At 53.7% G+C, this 22,866-nt stretch overlaps 1 protein-coding gene and 6 non-coding genes across 7 annotated transcripts in view; 2 read left to right on the top strand and 5 right to left on the bottom strand.

Moving 5' to 3' along the window:
* LOC142603549 (olfactory receptor 10C1-like) overlaps positions 1 to 22,866 on the bottom strand; it is a 178,324-nt gene that overhangs the window by 82,828 nt on the left and 72,630 nt on the right.
* On the top strand, positions 869 to 940 carry TRNAQ-CUG (transfer RNA glutamine (anticodon CUG)). The gene has a single exon. It is a non-coding gene; the product is annotated as a tRNA-Gln (tRNA).
* Positions 1,682 to 1,763, bottom strand: TRNAS-AGA (transfer RNA serine (anticodon AGA)). Its single transcript has one exon. It is a non-coding gene; the product is annotated as a tRNA-Ser (tRNA).
* TRNAS-AGA (transfer RNA serine (anticodon AGA)) lies at positions 12,910 to 12,991 on the top strand. Its single transcript has one exon. It is a non-coding gene; the product is annotated as a tRNA-Ser (tRNA).
* On the bottom strand, positions 13,735 to 13,806 carry TRNAQ-CUG (transfer RNA glutamine (anticodon CUG)). Its single transcript has one exon. It is a non-coding gene; the product is annotated as a tRNA-Gln (tRNA).
* Positions 15,063 to 15,134, bottom strand: TRNAM-CAU (transfer RNA methionine (anticodon CAU)). Its single transcript has one exon. It is a non-coding gene; the product is annotated as a tRNA-Met (tRNA).
* Positions 21,323 to 21,404, bottom strand: TRNAS-AGA (transfer RNA serine (anticodon AGA)). Its single transcript has one exon. It is a non-coding gene; the product is annotated as a tRNA-Ser (tRNA).

Genomic DNA, 22,866 nt, shown 5'->3' with positions numbered 1-22,866 from the left:
GCTACTTTGGGAAACACCAGTGCAATCGACTCAAACAGCTGGGGGATTTCTCTGGCCTCGCCTCTTTGCTGCTGGGCCCACTTGCAGGTGCAGCCAGGAGCAGGGCTGAGCAGGGATTCCCAATGGGCTCTGTATTGGCTAGATGTGGCTAGGTGGTGGTGGTGGAGGGGAGAGGGGGTGCTGCAGGGTGGCCTCTGTGAGAAGAGCTAAGGGGCTGCCAGCCAATCAGAGAGCAGCATGAAACCATGGTGGTCGTGGTGTTTAATGAGAAAATGGCAGCTGAAGGAAAATGGTTCCTGCCGTGTAGGTAGGAGAAGGTACATGCTGGTCATATGCACTTCATCATTCAGAAAGTCCTGAAAGTCCTGCAGATCCTCGGCATGGACAAGGAAAGCCTTCAGCAGCGCTGCTTCTCTAGAATGTGCTTTCAGAGTTGTGAGTCTGTAGAGAATCCAGCCTCCTCCAGTGAGTAGGTGTTTCTCATGCCCTCTCTGAGTGTAACCTGCCATTTGATATCTTGGGCTTGGGCACGACAACAGGGTCTGTCCTGTGCATTCAGAAGTACTGGGTGTCAGCCCAGTGCTTTGGGCAGTCGACAGGCACCCGAAGGTTGTGTCCTGCATGTCCTCGCAAGATTGTCACAGCGTAGGTCTTGCAGAAGAGGCCATGGCAGGCCTGCGCTGTGGGCTCTACCGCTGCCTTGAAAGGCCCTGTGAGTAGAGAGTGCCCCGTGGCCCTGGAGGAAGGCCGCACTTGGTGCTGGCCAGGGAGATGGAGAGACTGCCAGCTCAGCCAGGATGGCTCAAGATAAGAGCACCATATGGCTCAGCTTGGGTGGCCAGAGGGGAAAGGCAGCATGTGTCCAGGAGGTCCCATGGTGTAATGGTGAGCACTCTGGACTCTGAATCCAGCGATCTGAGTTCAAATCTCAGTGGGACCTTGGCCTTTTGGGCCTCCCTCAGGGCTCTCCTCGGCATGCTTACACCTTAGCCTCTTGCCTTGCTCTTGGGTCAATTGTTTCATGTCTGCAGGTCATCCTTCTTTTCCTGGGCTCCAGCCCTGGCGCTGACATCAGTGCCCCTTCTCCTGCCCTGTGCCCAGCTAACTTCTGCAGCCTTCCTGAGCACTGGCCCCTGTCCCCTCTCTGCTCCCATGTGATGATGGCTGCTCCTGGCTGAGGGGATCCAGCAGTGGCTCAGAGAATCACACAACAGCGGAGGCAGAGATGAGGCAGTCCAAGCCAGGCTCAAGGCAGCACCAAGCAGAAGAATTTTGTCACATCTTTGCCTGGCTGGATGTTGGAGATGGCCAAAGAGATGGACCTCCCACAGCCCTGCCTGATGCTCCCTGGCACTGCCAGCACCAGCGCTTGTGCTCACGCTGCTTTCCCTTCCTATATCCTTGCCTGAGCAGGAAAAATGTCTCCCTGGAAAGTTCTCCTCCTTCTGGCCTGTGGTGGGAAGCACAAGGACCTTTCTTTGCCCTTCTCCACACATCTCCTGCCCATAACCCCGGATGGGGACTTTCTCTTTGACCACTTGAGCTGGCACTACAGGTGTGAGGACAAGTGCTGTAGGCAAGGGGGTTTTACGGTCAAGTCCCACGTTGTTGACAGCCAAGTCCCAAGTCCCAGGGCTGCAGCATGGTCAAGTGCAGGCAGCCCAAAAAGGGGACTGCGCCCCGTAGTTGGCAGGATTCGAACCTGCGCGGGGAAACCCCAATGGATTTCTAGTCCATCGCCTTCACCACTCAGCCACAACTACCTGCTCCAGCCCTCTCTGCCCTGCTGATCACATCCCTCTGCAATGACACCCGGCTGCCTGGGAGGTTCAGGGCAATGCTCCACTCAAAGCTCTGCGGTTGGGACCTGCACTGAGCGTGACAGCTACCAGGCTTCCAGAGGCCTTGAGAGGCGTAACCCCAGGGACTATGGCTACGGCTTCTTGCACCTTGTCCTCAGCCAGGCACCTGGGATTTCCTGTCATGGGGGGATGATTTCACTCCCCAGCTGGTCTCCGCTGCTTCCAGGGCAGCAGGGAAGGCAGCTGTGTGGAGACAACCAGGGCTGGTGGTAGTGGTAGGGTGGGACATTAGACTGCGCTTCGCTTCTCGCATGTACCTGAGGGGGTCTCCAAACCTGCTGTGAGCACTAGGGTGGAGACACTCCTGCAGAGGAGACGTGGTGACCTTCTGGCAGCACCTCCAGTTTCTTGGGGACGTAGGGTGGTGTCAGCCCTTGAACAAAGACTCCAGCTGCCATGCAGGTTGTTGGTGCATAGGGGGAACGGTTTGCAAGAGTGGGCAAGATCTATGGAAAGGGCAAGGTAGAGCCTAGCTGAGGAAGAGCGTGGAGGAAACAGAAGAGAGCTGGTTTTGGTGGAGTACGTACGTGCAGACCTGTCTTCCAGCAGTGGCAAGCATTGTCCAGTTCCCAAGCACAGACCAAAATATTACATGACCCACAAACCCCATCATTTACCTCACTAGGTGAATACGGGTCGATTTTGGCTTTTGCAGCAGGAAGACAGCTTAAAAGAATTCATGTGAAGGTAGTATAACTGGCAGTGCCTGTCCACATGGAGAGCAAGGTTAGGAGGTGGTTGCAGTTGAGAGGGTGAGAATGAGGAGCAGCTGGAGGAAGTGTATGTGTGCAAAGGAGGAGGCTGGCCAGTCTGTGAAGTGGAGGAGCAGGAGGCAGCACTGCCCACAGGTGTGTTGGTGGTGTAGTGATGAGCACAGCTGCCTTCCAAGCAGTGGCCTTGAGGTAGAGTCCTTGCCAATGCTGGCAAGATAACAGCAACATTTGTTGCTGTACTCTTAGAGCTATGTGAGCTCTTGGTTAGTAGAGAATTTACAGACGCGCAAACTGTCTTCACAAATGCTACAATTCTTATTAAGAGGCGAATTGTGATGGCACATGCTCAGTGAGAGAAGTGCCATGACTAGTTTTCATATGGAGTTTGTGAACGCGAATTGAGAGGACTGAAAAGTTAACTTAAATGTCTGTATTAACACATGCAATGAACAACAGGGCAACTGGCACCACAGGGCTGTGATCCCCAGGTTACAGACTCAAACTCCCTGTCTCTGAGGCTTTTGGGTGATCCGGTATTAGTTCAGGGATCTCTGTCCACAACTGGTGGAAAGATCAAGAAAGAAGGCAGTGCTCTTCCTTGCAGAGCGGGTATCTACCCGAGGGAGGAGGAGAACAAACCACCACGAGTCTCCAGCTATGCTGCACAAAGTCTTTAATGAGAAGGAGCAGATGCAGTGGCACAGAACAGAGAAACACGCCTGCAGGGTTCAGGGAGGCACAGAGAATGGCCCGTTTGCCAAGGAGAAGCTCCACACAAAGCACTGGCCTTTTCCCATCCTGCTCTACCTGGTGGCAGCAATCCCAGCCCACCAAGAGCAGTCCCTAACTCCGGCACCCTCCCCCCATCAGCAGGAGGTTCAGCAAAGCAGAAGAGAATGAGCCCTCTCTCCAGGAGGAGCTCAGAGCAAAGCAGAGCCAGAGGAGGCACGGCCAGGCCTGCCGTGCAGCCAGGAGCAGTGGGCACGGGTCCCTCCTGCCAGGTGGCATGAGGACACCCAGCCCGTCTGCAAGCCGTGGCCACACTCCTGCTGCTGCAGGGTCCCCGTCTTCCTTCCTGCTCCGAAGGGGATGATGCGCCGGCTTCAGCAGTTCAGGCTGCAGCGGAGGGGAGGCAGACACAGCCCTGACCCCCCCAGACCAAGGGAGCCCCCAGAAGAGATGGGAACCCCCCCGGCGCTGAGGGAGCTCCCAACAGCAGCGGACAGAGAGGATCCCACGGCTGTGCTCTGAGGGAAAGAGGTGAGGATGGGGCCCGGCAGGGTCACCACCACCGGGGAGGCCTGGATGGCCACCGTCGAGTCAGCGCAGCGGGCGACACAGGGCTCACTGCAGCTGCTTGCAAGTGGGGTTGGGCCAGAGGCGCCGCAGGGCGTTTGGAGGCAGGGTCTGAAGCAAGACATCTCTGGGTGAGGGAGGCAAAGCTGAAACGCAGAGCAGAGAGGAAACAGAGACCTCAGCATCAGTCTGTCTTTTCCTCAGCTCTCTCTGAAGATACGCTTTGCTGCCCTCCATCTCCACCTCTAGCTCCATGTCCAGAAAGAACCCGCAGCTGATCTTGCTAACGTGCACAAGAGCCGTGAGACTGTCGGAAAACACACACTGTGCTTACAGCTCCCACGGCCCTCATCGTGCCCTCCAAGATGCACGGCACAGGCAAGCTGACCCACTTTTGGAAGAGGCCCCAGCAGAGTGGGTTTAAAGCACCTCTGCAAAGACTGATCATACCCCATCTCCAGAACAAACCTTGCTGCGCTGAAGAAAGCCCTGCATGCTCTTGGCCATTTGGATAGAGCCCATCTACTAAATGTAGGCGGAAATTCTGCTGGGCAGAGCTCCCTGCAGATGAGCCCCATTGACCATTTTCTGCTTGAAAGAACCCCCCTCTTCCCAGCTCTCCCCAGCCAGCCCCATCAAAAGGGAAACCGGTCACAGCCCTTCAGCAGTTCTGTTGCGGGGCCAAGCTGAGGCAGCCCAAGTATCAGCCTGAGCAGCCACCATGACAGCAGCTCAGCCCAGAGGGAGAGATGGAGCGGACTCAGGCTTACCTCGTTCCTCGAGGAAAGGGAGGCAAGAGAGGAGGATGCGGAGCCTGGAGCACCACAGGCTTTTATGCTGTGTCCCAGAGCCCCGTGGGGCCACAAACATTCCTTGCTCATCAAGCACCTAAACACCGAGCAGTTGCCGCTTGCTGAGGCCTCGCTGGTGATTAAGCCCTTGTCTCTTTCATCTGAAATGACTTCATAACCCCAGTTCAGAAGATGCATAGCATCTAATGTCAGGATAATTAATTTCTGTCCAGGCCTGCTAAGACCAATTGGCTGGGAGGTCTCAGGCTGCTTGCGCAGACATTTTAAGTGGCTTTCCATCACACAGGTCACGTTCAGTACATCGCCTTCTTCACGGTGACGTTGGTGACCAGTCATGGTGAAATTTGGCTATTAGGGAGACCTCAAGTCAGCTCTCAAGTGCTTTCAGTGCACAGCGTCAGTCTGACCCTGGTAAGCATCTCTCTCCCAGTAGGTCATCGTAGACTCACAGAACATGGTGGGAGAAGAGACCCACATCTTCAGGGATGTGGCCAAGCTCAATGGCAACGAAGGACCATTGTGGGCTGATGGGAGGCCCCGCGCAGGTAGGAGGGAGGGCCATGAGGACCTTGCTTGCACTCATCAGGCTTTATCACAACCTGCTTTTTCTGCCTATGACCCCAGAGAACAAAGGCAGATTTCTAACAATGAAGAGCAGAGCAGGGGGCCGGACAGGTCTCTATGAGGTGACCTCTCCCTGGGATCTCCATAGCCATGTCCCTTGATGACTTGACCAGGTCCTCATGCTTCTTCCAACCAGGGGTCTGGGCTCAGATTGGGAAGTGGAGAGCCTGTAGGAGAGAAGTAAATCAGGGCATAGGAGGGTGATCAAAGAGATGCCCGCATCCGTCCCCTGAAAGAGATCCACAGCCAGATCGACCTGTTTGGCTCAGCAAGTTCACCTCAGAGGCCAAAGACCTGGATGACCTGCTTTTGAGGAGAAGTGCGGGGCAGGTCGGCAAAAGCTCCTGGGTCTTTTTTCTGGGTCAGGGATGCAGTGGCCCATTCCACACTTTTAAATCCAGAAAGGGACACTAGATGCATGTCCCAGAGCACCTGGGAGTCATAGTGATCCGGAAGAGTTGTGAAAACCCCTGAACTGCAGGTAAAGATGAGTCACCCTGCTGTGGACATAGTTCCCCGGCCTGAAACATGCTGGTGATAGAAGAGCCTCATTCCTCCCAAAGTGCTTCTTTCCTCAAGGGCATGTGGTGGGATGTGGTGTGTAACTGGAAAGTTCGGTCTGCTCAGAGCAGGAGGTTGGCCCAGAGGACCTCCAGAGATCCTTTCCAACCATCATTATTCTGGGGTGGGCTGATTCACACAATCCCTTGAGCAGCCACCAAAAGGCAATGCCCTGGGAGGCAGCAGCAGCATGAGATTGCATGGAAGTACCAGTTGTTTCAGGAATGCTGCTAACTTGTGTGGAAATGCCCTTGAGGAAAGTGGCGCACTGGCACTACGAGTTCTGCTATCCCTGGCACCCCTGAGGCTGGGGCACCGTGTCCACTGAAGTCCACAGCACAATGACTCTTGTTTGCCAGGAGTTCAGGGTTTTTCCCAACTCTTCCACATCATGATGACTCCCAGGTTCTCTGAGAGGCTGATTCGATGTCCCTTTGTAGTTTAAAATGCATGGAATGGGCCACCCCATCTCTGACCAAGGAAGAAGAGCCATGAGCTTTTGGCTTGATGCCCTGAGCCTCTCCTCAAAAGCAGGTCATCCAGACCTCTGGGCTCTGGGTGGAATTTGCTGAACAAAACAGCAGAATTTGGGTGTGGGTCTCCTTCCGGGAAGGATGCAGGCATCTCTTTGATCACAAAACCAGGCCGTGGTAGAGCATGATGAGGGTAAGCAAGGTCATTGTGGCCATCACTCCTGCCCACAAGGGCCTTCCCTCCAGCCCACAACGATCGTTCCATTCCATTGATTTTTGCCACATCCCTGGAGAAGTGAGTCCCGACTCCTGTATGGGACTGTGAAGTCTTGACCTTCTGCCTGAACTTACCCACTGTCTCCTGTGTGTCTATGATGACCTGCAGGGAGAATTGTCTCTCAGGCTTAGCTGGAGTGCTTCCACTGAAAGCATTTGAGAGCTGGCTTGAGGTGTCCTTCCTGGCTCAGTTTAACCATGACCGGTGGCCATGCTCACCAGGCATAGAAGCTTACCAAGTAGAAGCGTAACTGATAAATTGTTAGCTTGACCACCATGCATTGAAGAATCGTTGAGGATTGCCAAAGAAGAAGGAAATTAAGGGAAAGGTAATTCCAACAGGGGGAGATCGCTACCACTAACCCATGGACCACCTACCCCAATTATACCACCTACTCTAAACCAATCATTTAATAGAATAAAAAATGGATACCTATTAGAAAGAAGAATATGTTAATGCTGCATTTATAAATAACCACTGATTTGGAGCTTTGAGGTGCTGTCTTGGAAGAGACACCCATATCTGCGTAAATATGCAAAAATACCTCTGCTCTGTGTGTATATTGGCGTATTGCACACTGGGTAAACGAATTCTTCAACAGCATTTCCACACATTTTAGAACCATTCCTGAAACAACTGGTACTTCTGTGCTATCTCCTGCCACTGCTGCCTTCCAAGTCATTGCTGTTTGGTCACTGCTCAAGTGCTCGGCTGGCTCAGTGCACCACAGAATAATGACAGTTAGAAAAGACCTCTGGAGGTCCTCTGGGCCAGCCTCCTGCTCTGAGCAGACCAAACTTCCCAGTTACCTCAGGAAGCTCTGGGCCTTGTCCCGCCAACTTCTGAATGTTGGCACTGGCAGAGAGGTCCCTGTCTCTAGGGCAGCTGTTCTGGGGCTGCACTGCCCCTCCTGTGAGCTATAAAGAGATGGCAGTGAGGTTGCCAGTACTGGAGAGGAGCTCTTGGCTTGCTGCCTTGAGCCTCTCCTCAAAAGCAGGCCATCCAGGCCTCTGGCCTCTGGGGTGAAATTGCTGAGCAAAAAAGGTGAATTTGGGTGTGGGTCTCATTCAGGGAAGGACGTAAGCAGTGAGGTGAAAATTGCAGGTAGCCTGGGTTGCCGCGCTCATGCTCAGGTGTAATTCTCAGTCTGGAGCGGTAAAGGATTGTTAAATGTAGGGGAAGGATCCTTAAGCTGAGAAAGGCAACCTTTTGGATGTTTAGGGCACCAGTGTGGGTGGTACCTTGGGAAAGTGCCCTCAGAGATAAAGAAGCCAATGAAAACTGGGAGATACTAAAAGATATATTTCTTGGGGCGCAAGAAGCTCTCCATCCTGATGTGCAGGAAGACGGGCAGAGGAGATCATAGGGGAATGGACTGGGAGTGCAAGGAGTGAATCAGGGAAGCCAAGGCACAGCTGGAGTTGAAATTGGCTATGGACTTTAAAAATAACGAGTAGGGTTTCTTCCTGTACCTATGACCACAAAGGAAGATGAAAGTAACAGTGCCCCCTCTGATGAGTGAAACAGGAGAACTGGCTACAACTGACATGGAACAGGAGAACTAGCTGTAACTTCTATGTCCTAAGTAACTGTCAGGTGAAGTTCCTAAGTCACTATCCATCAAATCTGAAAAGTCATGGCACATTGGGGAAATTTGCAGCACCTGGAAAAGGGGAACCATAAGCCCCATTTTTAAAAGGTGGAAGAAGGAAGACCAGGGCACCTGCAGGCTGGTCAGTCTCCCCTCTGTGCCCTGCGAAATCGTGGAGCTGATCCTCCTGGGAACTATACTAATGGCATGTGGAAAACAGAGAGGTGATTGGTGAGAGCCAACATGGCTTCACTAAGGGCAAATTTTGCCTGACACACTTAGTGGCCTTCTGCAACAGGGTTACAGCATTGATGGGTAAGGGAAGAGCAACTGATGTCATCTACCTGGACTTGTGTAAAGCATTTGATACTGTCCCACACGACATCCTTGTCTCTAAAACAGAGAGACATGGATTTGACAGGTGGACCACTTGCTGGATAAGGAATTGTTTTGATGGTTGCACTCAAAGAGTTGGGGTCAATGGCATGAAGACGATCAGAGGGCTGGAACACCTCTCCTTATGAAGGGAGGCTGAGAGAGTTGGGGTTGTTAAGGCAGGAGAAGGGAAGGCTCCAAGGAGACTTTATAGAACCTGAAAGGGTCCTAGAGAAAAGCTGAGGAGGGAGTGTAGTGACAGGACTGTTGTTGTACATTAAAACATAGGAATGTTTCAGATTGAAAGAGGGTAGATTTAGATATTAGGAAGAAATAAATTCCAGTGCGGGTGGTGAGACACCGTTTGTCCAGAGAAGCTGTGAATGCCACAGCTCTAGAAGTCTTGAAGGCCAGGTTGGATGGGCCTTTGAAGAACCTGATCTAGTGGAAGGTATCCCTCTACGTGGCAGAGAGGCTGTAACTAGATGACCATTAAGGTCCATTCCAACCAAAAACCCATTCTATGATTCATTCTATGATCCTAGGTGGTATGAAGCGGGATCAAAACATTCCAGGTGAAAGAAAAACGTTTAATCACCAGTGATTACTTGCAAAGCGGCAACTGCTCGGTGTTTAGGTGCTTGATGAGCAAGGAATGTTTGTGGCCCCACGGGGCTCTGGGACACAGCATAAAAGCCTGTGGTGCTCCAGGCTCCGCATCCTCCTCTCTTGCCTCCCTTTCCTCGAGGAACGAGGTAAGCCTGAGTCCGCTCCATCTCTCCCTCTGGGCTGAGCTGCTGTCATGGTGGCTGCTCAGGTTGATACTTGGGCTGCCTCAGCTTGGCCCCGCAACAGAACTGCTGAAGGGCTGTGACCGGTTTCCCTTTTGATGGGGCTGGCTGGGGAGAGCTGGGAAGAGGGGGGTTCTTTCAAGCAGAAAATGGTCCATGGGGCTCATCTGCAGGGAGCTCTGCCCAGCAGAATTTCCGCCTACATTTAGTAGATGGGCTCTATCCAAATGGCCAAGAGCATGCAGGGCTTTCTTCAGCGCAGCAAGGTTTGTTCTGGAGATGGGGTATGATCAGTCTTTGCAGAGGTGCTTTAAACCCACTCTGCTGGGGCCTCTTCCAAAAGTGGGTCAGCTTGCCTGTGCCGTGCATCTTGGAGGGCACGATGAGGGCCGTGGGAGCTGTAAGCACAGTGTGTGTTTTCCGACAGTCTCACGGCTCTTGTGCACGTTAGCAAGATCAGCTGCGGGTTCTTTCTGGACATGGAGCTAGAGGTGGAGATGGAGGGCAGCAAAGCGTATCTTCAGAGAGAGCTGAGGAAAAGACAGACTGATGCTGAGGTCTCTGTTTCCTCTCTGCTCTGCGTTTCAGCTTTGCCTCCCTCACCCAGAGATGTCTTGCTTCAGACCCTGCCTCCAAACGCCCTGCGGCGCCTCTGGCCCAACCCCACTTGCAAGCAGCTGCAGTGAGCCCTGTGTCGCCCGCTGTGCTGACTCGACGGTGTTCATTGAGGCCTCCCCGGTGGTGGTGACCCTGCCGGGCCCCATCCTCACCTCTTTCCCTCAGAACACAGCCGTGGGATCCTCTCTGTCCGCTGCTGTTGGGAGCTCCCTCAGCGCCGGGGGGGTTCCCATCTCTTCTGGGGGCTCCCTTGGTCTGGGGGGGTCAGGGCTGTGTCTGCCTCCCCTCCGCTGCAGCCTGAACTGCTGAAGCCGGCGCATCATCCCCTTCGGAGCAGGAAGGAAGACGGGGACCCTGCAGCAGCAGGAGCGTGGCCACGGCTTGCAGACGGGCTGGGTGTCCTCATGCCACCTGGCAGGAGGGACCTGTGCCCACTGCTCCTGGCTGCACGGCAGGCCTGGCCATGCCTCCTCTGGCTCTGCTTTGCTCTGAGCTCCTCCTGGAGAAAGGGCTCATTCTCTTCTGCTTTGCTGAACCTCCTGCTGATGGGGGAAGGGTGCTGGAGTTAGGGACTGCTCTTGGTGGGCTGGGATTGCTGCCACCAGGTAGAGCAGGATGGGAAAAGGCCAGTGCTTTGTGTGGAGCTTCTCCTTGGCAAACGGGCCATTCTCAGTGCCTCCCTGAAACCTGCAGGCGTGTTTCTCTGTTCTGTGCCACTGCATCTGCTCCTTCTCATTAAAGACTTTGTGCAGCATAACTGGACATAGTTTTCCTCTTCCCTCAGGTAGATACCCGCTCTGCACGGAAGAGCACTGGCTTATATCCCGAGCCTTCAACCAGTTGTGGATGGGCAGGGAGAAGTGTCCTTTCTGAGCCTGAATCTCAGCTACAGTCCTGACATTTGGAAGTCTTGTTTCATACCTCCTTTCCTTTTGGGATGCATCTTGCTATTCAGAATTGTTTGCGGGGGGAAAAAAAAAACCCTCCACCTTTGCTGCTCAGCAGTAAAGCAAGGCCTCCTACATGTAAGCATGCAGCCAAGAGGAAATGGATATCCAGTGTCCCTGTTTAGACTCGCAGATGATGCCTTTCTCTCCTCCGCACTGTGCCACCAAAACCTCTCAGCAGCCATTGCTGCTCTAGGTGCAGGAACTGTGGGGCAAGTGCACGTCTCTCCCTGACTGAAGGCTGTTGCTTCTGCTTTGTCTTTTGGTCCAATCTTTGCCCATCAGCAAGTGGGAAGGCTTCTTCAAGGTGTCCTTCCTCTCCTTCCTCCAGGAGACCTCGATGGCTGCATGCCAGGTGCCCTTACAGGGACTCCATGGGTGTCATCGTGTGGCTGATTCCCACTTCTGCACTGCTAGGGGCTTTGTCAGCCCTGCCAAAGGGACACTGAGGTGACTTGGCTCATCTGTCCTACAAGGACAGGCTGGGAGAGCTGGGGTCGGTTTGCCTGGGGAAGGGAAGGCTGAGGTTGCTGGAGAGTGGACAGGTGGATTAAAGGAGAGCGAGCCATCCTCTTGTCAGTGGTGCCCAGTGGGAGGGCAAGAAACAATGGACACAGAAATGTGGCACACAGTAACCCTCTTTTACTTTTGGGGGTGGTCAAAGACCAGTGTCCCAACGGCTCAGATGTGATGTTCATACAGACATTTGAGTTAACGTCTCAGTCCTCTCAACTGTTGTTCGCAAACTTCGTATGGAAACCAGTCGTGGCACTTCTCTCTTTCACTGGTGTGGTGGGTTTTCAGGTCTGGAGGTATGGAGTGTGACTGCAAGATGGGGTTAGGGTGGGCATTCCATTAGGAAACAGAGCATGCACAGTCACGATTCCCATCTTTGTAACTCCACCTACTTGAAGCACCGCTGATGACAGAGTCTGTAAAAACAGAGTCTGTGCTAACACAAACCCCACATACAACCCCACTTCCCAGAACAGTTTTGACTATCAACACAGCAAAGTGTTGCTTTTTCACAGACTGGCCAGCATCCTCCTTCCAGCCCCCCGCACATACACTTCTTCCAGCCTCTCCTCATGCTCACACTCTTGACTGCAACCACCTCCCACCCTTGCTCTGCATGCAGATGGGCACTGCCAGGTCCACCACCTCCACACGCACTCTTTTATAGTATCTTCCTGCTCCAGAGTCAAAAGAGAATCGAGCTGAATTCATCTAGTGAGGTAAATGATGGCTTTTGTGGATTGTTTAATATTTTGGTCTGTGCTCTGGAATTGGACAATGCTTGCCACTGCTGGAAAAAAGCTCTGGACATACGTACTCCACCAAAAAGTCACCCACACTTCCCATTTATTCTCCCTTGGCCCCTCCACACTTCTCCTCAGCCAGACTCTACCTTGCCCTTTCCATAGATCTCGCCCACTCTTGCAAACCGTTCCCCCTACGCACCAACAACCTGCATGGCAGCTGGAGTCTTTGTTCAAGGGCTGACACCACCCTACGTCCCCAAGAAACTGGAGGTGCTGCCAGAAGGTCACCACGTCTCCTCTGCAGGAGTGTCTCCACCCTAGTGCTCACAGCAGGTTTGGAGACCCCCTCAGGTACATGCGAGAAGTGAAGCGCAGTCTAATGTCCCACCCTACCACTACCACCAGCCCTGGTTGTCTCCACACAGCTGCCTTCCCTGCTGCCCTGGAAGCAGCGGAGACCAGCTGGGGAGTGAAATCATCCCCCCATGACAGGAAATCCCAGGTGCCTGGCTGAGGACAAGGTGCAAGAAGCCATAGCCATAGTCCCTGGGGTTACGCCTCTCAAGGCCTCTGGAAGCCTGGTAGCTGTCACGCTCAGTGCAGGTCCCAACCGCAGAGCTTTGAGTGGAGCATTGCCCTGAACCTCCCAGGCAGCCGGGTGTCATTGCAGAGGGATGTGATCAGCAGGGCAGAGAGGCCTGGAGCAGGTAGTTGTGGCCGAGTGGTGAAGGCGATGGACTAGAAATCCATTGGGGTTTCCCCGCGCAGGTTCGAATCCTGCCAACTACGGGGCGCAGTCCCCTTTTTGGGCTGCCTGCACTTGACCATGCTGCAGCCCTGGGACTTGGGACTTGGCTGTCAACAACGTGGGACTTGACCGTAAAACCCCCTTGCCTACAGCACTTGTCCTCGCACCTGTAGAGCCAGCTCAAGTGGTCAAAGAGAAAGTCCCCATCCGGGGTTATGGGCAGGAGATGTGTGGAGAAGGGCAAAGAAAGGTCCTTGTGCTTCCCACCACAGGCCAGAAGGAGGAGAACTTTCCAGGGAGACATTTTTCCTGCTCAGGCAAGGATATAGGAAGGGAAAGCAGCGTGAGCACAAGCGCTGGTGCTGGCAGTGCCAGGGAGCATCAGGCAGGGCTGTGGGAGGTCCATCTCTTTGGCCATGTCCAACATCCAGCCAGGCAAAGATGTGACAAAATTCTTCTGCTTGGTGCTGCCTTGAGCCTGGCTTGGACTGCCTCATCTCTGCACCTCAGCTGTTGTGTGATTCTCTGAGCCACTGCTGGATCCCCTCAGCCAGGAGCAGCCATCATCACATGGGAGCAGAGAGGGGACAGGGGCCAGTGCTCAGGAAGGCTGCAGAAGTTAGCTGGGCACAGGGCAGGAGAAGGGGCACTGATGTCAGCGCCAGGGCTGGAGCCCAGGAAAAGAAGGATGACCTGCGGACATGAAACAATTGACCCAAGAGCAAGGCAAGAGGCTAAGGTGTAAGCATGCCGAGGAGAGCCCTGAGGGAGGCCCAAAAGGTCAAGGTCCCACTGAGATTTGAACTTAGATCGCTGGATTCAGAGTCCAGAGTGCTCACCATTACACCATGGGACCTCCTGGACACATGCTGCCTTTCCCCTCTGGCCACCCAAGCTGAGCCATATGGTGCTCTTATCTTGAGCCATCCTGGCTGAGCTGGCAGTCTCTCCATCTCCCTGGCCAGCACCAAGTGCGGCCTTCCTCCAGAGCCACGGGGCACTCTCTACTCACAGGGCCTTTCAAGGCAGCGGTAGAGCCCACAGCGCAGGCCTGCCATGGCCTCTTCTGCAAGACCTACGCTGTGACAATCTTGCGAGGACATGCAGGACACAACCTTCGGGTGCCTGTCGACTGCCCAAAGCACTGGGCTGACACCCAGTACTTCTGAACGCACAGGACAGACCCTGTTGTCGTGCCCAAGCCCAAGATATCAAATGGCAGGTTACACTCAGAGAGGGCATGAGAAACACCTACTCACTGGAGGAGGCTGGATTCTCTACAGACTCACAACTCTGAAAGCACATTCTAGAGAAGCAGCGCTGCTGAAGGCTTTCCTTGTCCATGCCGAGGATCTGCAGGACTTTCAGGACTTTCTGAATGATGAAGTGCATATGACCAGCATGTACCTTCTCCTACCTACACGGCAGGAACCATTTTCCTTCAGCTGCCATTTTCTCATTAAACACCACGACCACCATGGTTTCATGCTGCTCTCTGATTGGCTGGCAGCCCCTTAGCTCTTCTCACAGAGGCCACCCTGCAGCAGCCCCTCTCCCCTCCACCACCACCACCTAGCCACATCTAGCCAATACAGAGCCCATTGGGAATCCCTGCTCAGCCCTGCTCCTGGCTGCACCTGCAAGTGGGCCCAGCAGCAAAGAGGCGAGGCCAGAGAAATCCCCCAGCTGTTTGAGTCGATTGCACTGGTGTTTCCCAAAGTAGCACCAGCCTCATCCTCCTGCCCACCTGCAGAGCCCTGGAGGTCCCCGCTTGTGGCTGGGAAGTTGGGGATCGAGCTGCCTGCTGGGAAGGGAGACAGACCTGGGTCCCCGGGACACCCACTGCCTGGTGGGGGGGAGCTGTGTGCTGTGCTCTGCCTGCTGCTCCACACCCACCCGTCTGCCTTGCTGAGGGGCACGTTGGGCGTGCTGGCTGCTAAGAAAGCAAAGGAGAAAGAAGGTGGCGGTGGCAGAGAGAAGGGGCAGAGGGAGCAGGAGGGCCATGGCCATGGGTGGGCAGAGAGCAGGAGCGCAGCAGTGCTGGTGGTGTAAGATGCTGTAACATGCAAGGGAGAGGCTGTGGTTGTCAGGAGCTGGAAAAAAAAGAGCAATTAGCAGAGGATGGTTTCGATCCATCGACCTCTGGGTTATGGGCCCAGCACGCTTCCGCTGCGCCACTCTGCTCCCCCCAGCACCTCAGCCGGGACCTCCCACAGCCCTGCCTGACGCTCCCTGGCACTGCCAGCTCCAGCGCTTGTGCTCACCATGCTTCCCTTTCCTCTGCCCTGTGCCCTCGACTGGCCAGGAAAAATGTCTCCCTGGCAAGCTCACTGGCCCTGGGCCTGTGGTGGGAAGCGCAAGGGCCTTGCTTTGCCCTTCTCCACACTTCTCCTGCCCATAACCCTGGATGGGGATATTTCTCTTTTTCTCTCATCGCTTTTCCAGCAGATGTCTGGGGGGTTGAAGGCCCCTACCAGGATCAGCATCTGCAAGCGTGATGCTTCCTGACAGTCAAAACTGATTCATTCCTGCTGTCCCTGATTCTTAAGGCCAATGAACTCGGAGGTCTCAGGCTACTGTGCAGGGAGATTTTAAGCTGCTTTGTGTCACACGGATTGTCTTTGTCACGTTGCCCTCTTCATGATGAGCATGGCCACCGATCATGGTGAAATTGAGCCAGGAAGGACACCTCAAGTCAGCTCTCAAGTGCTTTCAGTGGAAGCACTCCAGCTAAGCCTGAGAGACGTGTCTCCCCACAGGTCATCATAGACACACAGGAGACAGTGGGTAAGCTCAGGCAGAAGGTCAAGACTTCACAATCCCATACAGGAGAAGGGACTCACTTCTCCAGGGATGTGGCAAAGCAGAATGGAACGATCGTTGTGGGCTGGAGGGGAGGCCCTTGTGGGCAGTAGTGACGGCCACGATGACCTTGCTTACCCTCATCATTCCCTACCATGGCCTGGTTTTGTGATCAAAGAGATGCCTGCATCCTTCCCGGAAGGAGACCCACACCCAAACGCACCTCAGGAACTTCACCCCAGAGGCCAGAGGCCTGGATGGCCTGCTTTTGAGGAGAGGCTCAGGGCATCAAGCCAAAAGCTCATGGCTCTTTCTTCTGAGTGAGGGATTGGTTGGCCCATTCCTTGCATTTCAGACTACAAAGGGACATCGTGTCAGTCTCCCAGAGCACCTGGGAGTCATCGGAATGTTGAACAATTGGGAAAAAACCCTACGCTCCAGGCAAACATGAGTCATTGTGACGTGGACTTCAGTGGACACTATGCCCCAGCCTCCGGCATGACACGGATAACATGGCTAATGACCCCAAAGTGTGGCTTTCCTCAAGGGCACTTCCACACAATTTAGCACCATTCCTGACACAGCTGGTGCTTCTATGCAATCTCCTGCAGTTGCTGTATTCCAAGGCATTGCCTTTCGGTGGCTGCTCAAGGGCTTCTGTGACTCAGTCCACCTTTGAAAAATGAAGTTTTGAAGGGACCTCTGCAGGTCCTCTGGGCCCATCTCCTGCTCCGAGCTGACCAAACTTCCCCGGTTCCTCAGCAGGAACCTCCAGGCCTGATCCCATCAACTTCTAAACACTGCTGCTCTCAGAGAGGTCCCTGTCTCTCAGGCAGCTCTTCCAGAGTTGAACTATACTCCCTGACACTTCTTTTCCTAAACAGCAGACGATATTTCTACTGTTGCAATTTGCCCTTTTGTGGTGAACCTCTCAGGAGAGTCTGACAGCTGAGCCTCCCTGGCCCACACGTGGGCCACCAAGAGATGACAGTGACAGTGCCAGCGCTGGTGAGAAGATTCCAGGGTTATGAGGTAATGTCTGGAGATGGATGGGAAATAAATACCAGGATTAGGAGTGAAGATTCTCCCTAGGAATTTGCCCTGAAAGCTGTGCAGGGACAGATTTTTTCCTCCTCTTTCCAGCCCTTCTGCCCAGAAAGGGCTTCTTGTCACTGGCATGAAAGTGAAATGCAGAGCAGGTGGCATTCCATGCACACAACCAGCCCTAGTGCTCTCCATAGTAGCCTGGAGCACACTAAGAACTCCTGGCTCATGCAGATCCAACCTAGAATTAGGTTGCTTTTAAAAGCAAACTTTGGACTATACACGTGCAAGCTGACTTCCAACTAAGTTTTCTATCACTGAATCATTCTTTGCAGCTTTTACTGTTTTAAATAAACCCCTTTGATTCACTTAATCCCCATGCAAGTCACAATTACAGCCTCAGACCTAATGGTCTCTTTTTGTGTCTTTTTTGGTGGGTGGAGGTTATCCAGAAGACACAGGGCTGTTGTGCAAATGTTTCCTGCTCATGTGACACTCGAGGCACTGTCCTGGGGAAAGGACTCTGTGCAGTAAAGGGATTTCCAGAAACACCTTTATTCTTGGCTTCCTTGTTAACTGGGTTGAATAAAAGTTTTCAAGGGGTCCGTTCAATGACACATCAAGAAACACCACTTCTCTCTCTCATTCTGAGATTGGTTCTGTTGTCCCACTTTTAAACCCCACCACGATCTAGGTGTCATGAAGGACCCTTCAAGCCAGCTCTCGAGTGCTTTCAGTCCAGGGCTAGTACTGAGAGACAGCTCACCCTGTGGGTCACTGTAGGCACACAGGAGACGGTGAGGTAAGGACTCACGTATCCAGGGATGTACCAAAGCACAACAGCAAGAAAGAACCGTTGTGGGATGGAGGGAATGCACCGCTGAGGGCCACGAGGACCTTGCTTACGCTCATCAGGCTTTACCACAGCCTGCTGTTTCTGCCTGTGAGCCCAGGGAACAAAGGCAGATTCATAACGACGAAGAGTAGACCAGAGGGTCAGACAGGTCTCTCTCACGTGCCCTTTGCGTAGGATCTCCATAGCCATATTCATTGATGACTTGACCAGGTCCTCACTCTTCTTCCAACCAGGGGTCTGGGCTCAGCACGGGAAGCGGGGAACCTGTTGGAAAAGAGCAAATCAACATGTAGGAGGGTTTGATCCCCTGAGATGCCCGTGTCCTTCCCTGAAAGAGACCAACAGCCAAATTGACCTCTTTTACTCAGCAAATTCATTCCAGAGGCCAGAGGCCTGGATGACCTGCTTTTGAGGAGAGGCGTGGGGCAGGGAGCCAAAAGTTCATGGCTCTTTTTTCTGGGTCACGGATGGGGTGGCCCATTCCATGCATCTAGAAAGGGACACTGGATCTGGCTCCCAGAGCACCTGGAAGTCACTGTGATGTGGAAGAGTGGGGAAAAACCCTGAACTCCAGGCAAACATGAATCACTCTGCTGTGATCTGCTGTGTATACTGTGGCCCGGCCTCAAGCGTGCCAGAAATACAAGCGCTCACAGTCTACTTCCGCTGACAATTCTGCTTTCCTCCAAGCCTTTTCCACACAATTTAGAACCATCCTGAATCAACTGGTGCTTCTGTGCAATCTTGTGCTGCTGCTTCCTTTTGGTGGCTGCTCAAGGGCTCCTGTGACTCAGCACACCCCAGAAGGTTCAAAGGGACCTCTGGAGTTCCTCTGGGCTGACCTCCTACTTTGAGCGGACAAATCTTCCCAGTTTCCTCAGAGGCTCCAGGCCTTGTCCCATTGACTTCTGAATGCTGTCACTGTTGGGGATGTCACTGTCTCTTGCGTAGGTCTCTCCAGGGCCGCAACACGCCCCCTTTTACCTCTGTTCCCAGAAACGCAGCTGGCAGTAGCCTTGCTGAAACTTGCAAGGAAAGCGGCTGTTAGTGATTGTTCAAGTCGTGTTGCACAGGAACATCTGAAGGATATAAGAATCCCGTCTAAAACCACATTCCAGGTGCTTCTATTTTGGCTGGGACGCCTCGTGCGGATGAATACATATTTAATCGTGTAATTCCATACTTTGCGTCCCAGCTTCTCTCCTTGCTCAGCACGGGTCAGTTGTGAATTTTCGTGACACAGGACTCCACTCACTACCTGCTCCTGGGCTTAAATCCACCTGGTCCCTGCACAGCTTTGGGGGATGATGATTGCTTGGGTGAATCCCCGTGCCAGCTGGCCCAGAGTGGGTCATATCCCTATTCCCCACGGCAAATCCCTCAGCAGCAATCTGCCACCTCCACATCACTGATCACTTGGGGCAACTGCAGTCACTAGTAGAGGAGAACTTTTGCCCAAATAGGAAGTGACAGGTGCCCTGCCCTCCACTTCCTGCAAAACAGGCCCCTCGGCCTGAACCCCCCAAGCAGGCAGCCAGGTCTGCTATTTCCCTTGAAGTCACGCCCCTCTCCCTGTCATGTGGTCTGTTGTGATTGGCTGGCAGGACCGGCCGCCCTTCCCCTTTACCTGGAGGTACATCTGACCAGGAAGTACCTTCCCCTACTTACACGGGTTGGGAGGGGATTTTCCTTCAGCTGCCATTTCAGGGCCCAGAGCTGCCATTTTACCACACACGACAACCACCATGGTTTCATGCTGCTCTGTGATTGGCTGGCAGCCATTTCTTGACCCCATTTCTTGACCCACCTGCTCTCAGGCAGACCTGTGGTTGGCTGTCAGGACCAGACAACCCTACCTGTGTGCCCAGAAGCACGCCAGGCATGGAAGCCCCCACCCACTGAATGCAGGGAAGAGGCAACTTTTGACAGCGTCATTCCCCGTGGGTTCTCGTATTGCTTTGTGATTGCCTGACGGCCAGGCAGAAGGTGGGTGGGGGTGGGGTTATTCTTCATTACACTGTCCTCATTTCTGTGTGACTCTGCTCTTCTATATTTTGTGGGGCTGTTTGTGTGTGTGTGTGAGCTGTTGTCTATGATGGTTCAAGCTGCCTAGAAGTCTGGCTAAAATCAGAGCATTTCCAGCCAAGAAGGGGGACAAGAACCCGTAGCATAGAATTAGCAATTGGGGCGGAGGTTCCTCCCAGTCACCCCAGGGCAGGACTGGACCAGCAGGACTGAGTGGTGCCCTGTCTTAAATGCTGCAAGGCATCCCCATATGGTTCTGGGCAGCCTGAGCAGGTAGAGCCTCTTGGTGAGGGCGAGGAACGTGGTGGCAGTGCTGAGACCTTCATTTTGGGGCATGTGTTTGCTGGTTGCCTGTCCCAGCCACGGACCAGAGCACGCAGCAACCAGGCAGAGGAGGCAAGAGCAAAAGTGGGAAGGAGAAGGGTGGGATGTGGATGCAGATGTGAGCATGGAGAGAGTGGCCGCGGCCTGCCTTCCGCAGGAGTTACTGCTCAAGGGAGAGCATTAGACTGCAGACCAAGAGGTCCCCTTTCCACTGACCCTTCCCTTCTTCATCCATGCTGCCAACCTCCCTGAATTTCTCTTTGCTTGCGCTGCTTCTGCCACCATCAGTGGCATGGCTGCGTGGAACAGATCACGCACCAGCAAATGGCTTGCCTCTCCTTCTCTTCCTCTGGGCCCTCACTGCATTTTCCCCTCAGGGTTGCCTTTTTCCTTAAGATGCTGCAACACCTAGGCACGCTACCAGCAGCCCCTCTTCCTCACAGGGGCTGTTCTGCTGCTGCTCTGTTGGGAGCAGGTGGGCACGTGACTGAAAGAAGCCCTCTGGGAAGTCTGCAGCTCTTTTCTATGCCAGCTGTCAGGATCTGTAATGGCAGGGGATCAACTCCTGATGGCACAGTCACCACCATGTCCGCTTTTGCACTTCCACGTCTTTGCCGGAAGAGGAGGAGACAGGAGAAACCCACTCATCAACATCTCATCCTTGGGTTAAATTAGGAAAGCTGCCTGGGAAAGGTTGTCCATGTGTGCAAGGGCTGGGGAGGGGTCAGGCAGAATACCCCCAGGACCCCAGGCAAGATCTCAGATTTATGATGGGTCTTCATCCTTGGCAATGAGGGCCATGTATGCACACAAGGACCTCTTCTGTAGCACAGATTTTGTGCTGGCCTCTTTGCTTCGCTTCGCTTGCCTGTTGCTCCACCCCAGTCTGCCTTCATGAGAGCTAAAGTGAGAGGCACTTGGTGAGTGCTGGCCATACCTCCAATCCAGGAGGTGTCTTCCCTTCATCTTCAGCAATGAGGGCCATGTTGTGCAGGCTCTCTTTGGAGATGACCTGCTGTAGTTTCAGGTTTAAGGAGGAGAGCTGGTGGGGCTGTGCTGCTTGGGATGTCAGGTGAGGCCAGGCTCTTAAGGTCTGCTCAACAACCAACAACAAGCAACCTCTTTTCATGGCTCATAGTCATTGCTGCTCCATTCCCTTTACCCGAACTTGCCTGCCTTGTCAATGGGAGCAGGATTTCCCAATAATAATCCAGGAATTTCTGGGAGTGGGAGTGAGGACCAGTGCTGTAGGCAAGGGGGTTTTACTGTCTCAGGGCTGCAGTGTGGTCAAGTGCAGGCAGCCCAAAAAGGGACTGCACCCCGTAGTTGGCAGGATTCGAACCTGCGCGGGGAAACCCCAATGGATTTCTAGTCCATCGCCTTCACCACTCGGCCACAACTACCTACTCCAGCCCTCTCTGCCCTGCTGATCACATCCCTCTTGCAATGACACCCGGCTGCCTGGGAGGTTCAGGGCAATGCTCCACTCAAAGCTCTGCGGTTGGGACCTGCACTGAGCGTGACAGCTACCAGGCTTCCAGAGGCCTTGAGAGGCGTAACCCCAGGGACTATGGCTACAGTTTCTTGCACCTTGTCCTCAGCCAGGCACCTGGGATTTCCTGTCATGGGGGGATGATTTCACTCCCCAGCTGGTCTCCGCTGCTTCCAGGGCAGCAGGGAAGGCAGCTGTGTGGAGACAACCAGGGCTGGTGGTAGTGGTAGGGTGGGACATTAGACTGCGCTTCGCTTCTCGCATGTACCTGAGGGGGTCTCCAAACCTGCTGTGAGCACTAGGGTGGAGACACTCCTGCAGAGGAGACGTGGTGACCTTCTGGCAGCACCTCCAGTTTCTTGGGGACGTAGGGTGGTGTCAGCCCTTGAACAAAGACTCCAGCTGCCATGCAGGTTGTTGGTGCGTAGGGGGAACGGTTTGCAAGAGTGGGCGAGATCTATGGAAAGGGCAAGGTAGAGACTGGCTGAGGAGAAGTGTGGAGGGGCCAAGGGAGAATAAATGGGAAGTGTGGGTGACTTTTTGGTGGAGTACGTATGTCCAGAGCTTTTTTCCAGCAGTGGCAAGCATTGTCCAATTCCAGAGCATGGACCAAAATATTAAACAATCCACAAAAGCCATCATTTACCTCACTAGATGAATTCAGCTCGATTCCCTTTTGACTCTGGAGCAGGAAGATGCTATAAAAGAGTGCGTGTGGAGGTGGTGGACCTGGCAGTGCCCATCTGCATGCAGAGCAAGGGTGGGAGGTGGTTGCAGTCAAGAGTGTGAGCATGAGGAGAGGCTGGAAGAAGTGTATGTGCGGGGGGCTGGAAGGAGGATGCTGGCCAGTCTGTGAAAAAGCAACACTTTGCTGTGTTGATAGTCAAAACTGTTCTGGGAAGTGGGGTTGTATGTGGGGTTTGTGTTAGCACAGTATTTACAGACTCTGTCATCAGCGGTGCTTCAAGTAGGTGGAGTTACAAAGATGGGAATCGTGACTGTGCATGCTCTGTTTCCTAATGGAATGCCCACCCTAACCCCATCTTGCAGTCACACTCCATACCTCCAGACCTGAAAACCCACCACACCAGTGAAAGAGAGAAGTGCCACGACTGGTTTCCATACGAAGTTTGCGAACAACAGTTGAGAGGACTGAGACGTTAACTCAAATGTCTGTATGAACATCACATCTGAGCCGTTGGGACACTGGTCTTTGACCACCCCCAAAAGTAAAAGAGGGTTACTGTGTGTCACATTTCTGTGTCCATTGTTTCTTGCCCTCCCACTGGGCACCACTGACAAGAGGATGGCTCGCTCTCCTTTAATCCACCTGTCCACTCTCCAGCAACCTCAGCCTTCCCTTCCCCAGGCAA

The sequence above is a fragment of the Balearica regulorum genome, chromosome 12 (assembly GCF_011004875.1).
Source record: "Balearica regulorum gibbericeps isolate bBalReg1 chromosome 12, bBalReg1.pri, whole genome shotgun sequence".
In the NCBI taxonomy this organism is placed as follows: Eukaryota; Metazoa; Chordata; class Aves; order Gruiformes; family Gruidae; genus Balearica; species Balearica regulorum.
This window is presented reverse-complemented; position numbering and strand designations above follow the sequence as displayed.